Here is a 6,032-nt window from a genome sequence, read left to right on the forward strand (position 1 = left end):
GCTAATAGCCACGGCCCCAGGCTACATGTGGCACCCGGGATTGCGGCAGTTCAGAAGGGGGTCGCCGCGCGACCCCCTTCTGAACTCCCATAGCGGCACCAGGACGTTCAGTAACGTCCTGGTGCAGCTATGGGTTAATTTAATTAAATCTAATTTATTTTGGTTAGGATACTTAATTTATTGCTTTGAGTCTCCTTGTACACTGTTAGTTACCAGGCCTATGTTACCATACCAATAGTGACCACCAGATGGTGATGTTGTATTAACATCCACCTTATTTATTTATTTTTTTATTTTTACATTGTAATTCACCACACTGATATCTTCCTCCCCCTCAGGTTTTGACCTCTGTGTTTTATATCCCATATTCTACTTTATGTGTTTTTATGAACTGATACTTTGAAATAAAAACTTTTGTTATATATTTCTTCATCTATTTGTATAAATAAATCTTACTTGTTTGATGCATAAGTTTTCATCTACCACAAGTTTTTATTATAAAATGCTTAGGTAGCCACCTCAATTCTTTTAAGTCACCTCTTTATGATGCTTCATTTGGCAGTCACCTTAAAGGGAATCCTCCCAACGCATCAATCTGGCTTTTGTTTTGCAGTGAATCTATATACTGCATTTAATAAAATAAATAATTGCTGACTCATTTTTTTACAACCAGAATTTTTATTAAATGGTTTACGGAAATCTGAAGAACATTTACAAAAGCAGCTTTCTTATACAACCAACTGCGGTATCCCTGGAAGATTTACTGAAGCAGATCCTCCTGGGGAAATCACTTTAGAATGGTGTCTTCTTGGGCTGTAGTAACATAAGAGAAGGAGAACCCAATTTAGATTATTTCCACATCTTAGTATGTGCCACTCAAATATAGAAAAAGGTACCTAGTAAAGAATTATCCACCTTATGTATACAGAGGATCCGAAGCCCCCCCAAATATCAACCCAAAATAAGAAAACATGAATGTGTACCATATACAGTGAATAGAGAAGTCACGCAGGCACACTACCACTTTGTTCACAAATCACTGTTTTCTAGGGGTCCCAGTGATCAGATCATACATTTACCACCTACCCTGTGGATAACTAATAAATGCTCTTATTGGGCCAATAATGTACCTTTTATTACACTGATCTTTTTGTCCCTTTGGAGTTGTCCTGTCATTCCTACAACCAGACTTATTAGCCAATCAGTGTTTACAGTGTTCAAGGTAAATACTGACACTGATTGGCTGCTGGGTCAGGAGATGTGTGCAATGGCTGATAACTTTAAGCCAATTGCAGAAGTGGTAGAACTACTGTAGTAAACGATCAGTACATAGCAACTGGCTGATTTTCAGCCAGTCGTTGTGCACTATGTACTGATCGCTTACTGCAGCAGCTGCTCGGTATTGTTGATTACAGCTGCCGAGTTCTCAACAGACACGAACAGCAGCAGTGTAAGGAACTTGTCAAAAGCTGTAGCGAGCAGCTCTGCCAAGTGGCTGCTTTACTAGCCTTCACATATGGGGGAGATCGTGAGTTTTAACTATGTCGGGTGCATCATATGTTGAGGGACTACTGTATAACAGTTAAAAGCTGACTATGCTCCCCCATTTTGGAAAATACACCTAAAAGGAATTTATGTAGGGAGGTAGTAAGCATTTGATCACCACAGATATTTCATAAAATTTATTAGAATTAGGCTGCAAAAATGACAACTTTTCCAATAAGTACTTTACCTTATATTTTCTCACAAAATGTGCAATTCCTCCTGAGTACAGGAGTACTCCATATGTGGTCAGACTATGGATAGGCATACGTCAGGGGACAGAAGAGAAGTAGCGCCAGTTTGCACATTTAACACAGATTTTGCTGCAGCGTGTCATTAACCTATTAATCTCGGCGTTTAAGTGTAAGGGTCCATTTACACAGAAAGATTATCTGCCAAAGATTTGAAGCCAAAGCCAGGAACAGACTATAAACAGAGATCAGGCCATAAAGGAAAGCCTGAGATTTCTCCTCTTTTCAAATCCATTCCTGGCTTTGGCTTCAAATCTTTGGCAGATAATCTGTCAGATAATCTGTGTAAATGGACCCTAAGTGACGGGCTGTCCCCTGTCACTTACCGATCGGGACCCCCACAGTGTGACTGCGGGGGTCCCGATCATTCTTACTGGACCGCCGGAGGTCTCTTACCTTCCTCCAAGCGGTCTGATGGGCGCTCTGTTGCTTAAAGGGGTAGTGCGGCGCTAAAAAATTATTCACAGAATAACACACATTACAAAGTTATACAACTTTGTAATGTATGTTATGTCTGTGAATCGGCCCCTTCCCCGTGTCCCACCACCCCCACCCGTGTACCCGGAAGTGTGTGGTGCATTATACATTACCTGATCCGTGTAGAGCCCGTCCGCCATCTTGTGCCAAACGTCATCTTCGGACGGACGGACGAATCCCTGCCACCATCCCCCCTCCGCCGCTAAGCAGCTGATGACGCCCATCCGTCCGAAGAGGACGTTTGGCACAAGATGGCGGACGGGCTCGACACGGGCGGTGGTGGTGGGACACGGGGAAGGGGGTGATTCACAGACATAACATACATTACAAAGTTGTATAACTTTGTAATGTGTGTTATTCTGTGAATAATTTTTTAGCGCCGCACTACCCCTTTAAGTCTGCCACAGGCAGGCTCAATCAGCAGAAAGCCTATAACAATGATCAATGCTATGCCTATGGCATAGCACTGTACAGTGTTTGCAATCTAATGATTGCAGGTAAAAGTCCCCCAGGGGGACTTAAAAATGTGTAAAAAAATAAAAATAAAAATGTTTCTATAAATACCCCAAAGCCCCTCCTGCAATAAAAGTTTAAATCACCCCCCTTTCCCAATATATAAAAGAGCTGATAAATGAAGTCAGGTAATTACAGACATATAAAATATGTGCTATAAAATGTTTTTATACTACATAATCTGAAGTATTCAGTCAGGTTACTGGGAAAACCCGCTGACCTGACTGAAGGGGGGAGCCCTCTCATTCTGCTGGGGTCACAGACTGCAGAGGTTAAACAGCTGGGATAAGAGGTTCCTCCAATCCTAGATGTATTTAGGAGGCTTCTCTCTCAATGACAGCTCCATAGACTGCTGTACTACAGGGGTACAGATTGTTTAAACAAAAAAAAAAAACGAAAAACAAAGCACATGTATACACACCGGCCAGTTCTCTTGCAATGCGAGCTGCTTCCTCCTGCTTCTTTTTCTCCTCTGCTTCTATCCTTCTGTCCTCCTCAGCAATAGGTTTTAAATATGCTGGATACATGAAATAAAGTATATTACATATAAACACACACTAATTCTTACAACAATTACCATTGACTTTGTATACAGCATCTAATATGAAACTCAACTTGTTTTTCATAATTAGTCTTATGTAACCCATTCTATTTACAACTATCTATAGGGAATGAAAAGTAAAAGTTTTATATTTATCCGCTTATATTACTCAGTGTGAATACCCCTCCTGGTGAGTGCACTCATCACACATATCAATGCTAAAAGATGTCTACTGTATTATATCCATAAACACTAGAGCCTGTATTTACTTACATAAGGTCAAGCTGTAAAAAAAAAAAATTTTTTTCCTTAAAGAACATATATTCAGTCACAAAGTGGATACTTACAGAACCTTACACTTCCATATCCAATCCCAAGCAACAGTGCAGAGTATCTGGCAAACTGAACGATAAAAACAATGTATTAATGCTCCAATTTCAATTGATGAAAGAAAAGAACTACAACTTTTTGTAGGGAAATAACTTCAAATGATAAGCCAGTGTAAATCATTGTATGCCATGTATTGGGGGGGGGGGGGGGGGGGGTGATACGTTGACGTGGGCTGTTCGCTGCACCGACTTAATTGAGCATTTAAATGCAGCTGTTAAAATTGACAGCTGCATTTAAATGCTCAGCAAAGGCTATCCCTGGTGGTCTGGTGCAGTGCTTCTCAATATCAGGCCTCACCAACATGTCATGTTTTGAGGATTTCCTTAGTATTTCACAGGTGATATAATTATACTCAGTGCATCAGGTATTACATGTGTCCTTTGTATGGGAAATCCTCAAAACATGACCTGTTGGTGAGGCCTGAGGACTGGAATGGAGAAGCACTGGTCTAGTGGATAAATCCCCTCCCCCCTTCTGGATGAATGGCAGATGGGTGATCCCTTCCTGTTGCTAGGCAGGATGTCAGCGCCACAACGCTGCTGATCCTGGCTCTGCATTGAATTACTGTGGACTCAAGCAGCCCATAGTAGTCCAGTGCAGATAACTTAGATGAATGCAGTATATATGTACTGCGTTCATCTATATAAACCCCTTCATGCCAAAGGTCCTTGATGCATAGATGTCCAGGTCATATTAATACAATGTTCCTCCTTTTTTTCTAAGAGCCATAACGCTTTTGTTTTTCCACCTACAGGGCTAGTTGGGGTGTCATTTTTTGCACCATGATCCCTACTTTTTATTGGTATCATATTGATGTAAAAGAAATTTTTTTTACTGATACATAATTTTTTTTAAAATTAACTCAGCAGCAAGCCTCTTTTTGCTTATGCCATTAACAGTGCAGGAATGATATTGTTATACTTTAACAGTCAATTCCGTACGCTACAATATATAATATGTTTATTTTATATTTTTATTTGTATAATGGGGGCCTGTGCCAACTTACTGTTGCCATTCAACAGAATATGTTAAATGATTAAAAAAGTATACTTTTTTATTACATTATATTACAAATTAAGCAAGGGGGATCTCTCCAGAGTACCCCTTTAATATTTTGGGGCCAGACCTAGCAATAAAAACAAGCACTGTTTATGCTCATCTGGATTGCAACCTGTTTCCCAGCCGATAAGAATTACCATAGAAATGTATTTGTTAATAGGAGATTTGGGGAACAAAGATACTGACATTCTCTATACACAAAGTATTGTATCAACCTTAGAAGAGAGCTAAATCTCTGAGATGGACACCTGACAATGTATACTTTGTAACAACAGGGGGCTATAGGGGAGAGGTAGGGAACCTTTGGCCTTCCAGTTATGCAAAACTACAACTCCCATCATGCCTGGACAGCCAAAGCTTTAGCTTGTGCTTTCCAGACATGATGGGAGTTGTAGTTTTGCAACAGATGGAGAGCCAAGGTTCCCTCCCCCTGATGTACAGAAATCAGTCTGAGGACAACCTGCTCCATCACTGGCAGAATCCGGATCACTGTCCATCATACACCCTGTACACATATTGTGTGGCTGGGGACAATGTCCAATCCCTAGCCGTGGCAGTGGCAATGAGCCAGCTGTTATACGACACCCTGGGGGTGTTCAGCTCATGTTGTACACCTGCTGGCAATTCATATACCTAGTAAGGGAAACCAGCTAGGGGGGCAGAGCAGGGGATGGCTGACAGACAGACAGACGACGGCCTTGACAACAGTGCTGCCAGTAGCCCTTGTGTATAGATGTAATGGAGCCCCCCAGTCACAGGATGGGAATGCACTGTGCCCTCACCACCTATGTCTACGGGATGACTGGGGGGGAAAAAACCCGGCAGACCGAGTATCACGCTCAGTGCGCTCTCATGCAGGACATGCGGGGATAGGGTTGCATCTCCCCTCTGGCTCAGGCGGAGCACGGGCTTACCACTTTCAAGCACTCACCTTGATCAGCGGGGACACTTGTACCGGGGGAACCATCTTGTCTCCTCCAAGTGACACTGAGTGAGCGCAGAGGAGCTTGGGAAAGGAAAGCGAAATTGACTGCGTCTGACGTCACCGGAAGTATCCTTTACGTCGCAGTGCTTTGTGCTCCGCCTCAAACCCTGACGTTGTTGCGCGCGTCGTGGTAGTTTGGGGCTGTTCCGCCGTCCTATGTTATAATGCAGATGGCCTGTTAAGGAGCTGCTTCTCACCACTAATGTGTGTGCGACTACGCGTAGCTTCACGGTATCAGGGCGAGAATGTGCCAGGCAGACCCCTCCGAGCAGCT

At 42.5% G+C, this 6,032-nt stretch overlaps 1 long non-coding RNA gene across 1 annotated transcript; it reads right to left on the bottom strand.

Moving 5' to 3' along the window:
- Window positions 1-658: 658 nt before the first annotated feature.
- LOC138785952 (uncharacterized) lies at window positions 659-5,814 on the bottom strand. Its single transcript, XR_011362171.1, has 4 exons — window positions 5,705-5,814; window positions 3,672-3,726; window positions 3,205-3,300; window positions 659-813 (listed from the first exon to the last, which is right to left on the bottom strand). It is a non-coding gene; the product is annotated as an uncharacterized lncRNA (long non-coding RNA).
- Between the last annotated feature and the right edge of the window lie 218 nt (window positions 5,815-6,032).

This window comes from Dendropsophus ebraccatus, chromosome 3 (genome assembly GCF_027789765.1).
Source record: "Dendropsophus ebraccatus isolate aDenEbr1 chromosome 3, aDenEbr1.pat, whole genome shotgun sequence".
Lineage (NCBI taxonomy): Eukaryota > Metazoa > Chordata > Amphibia > Anura > Hylidae > Dendropsophus > Dendropsophus ebraccatus.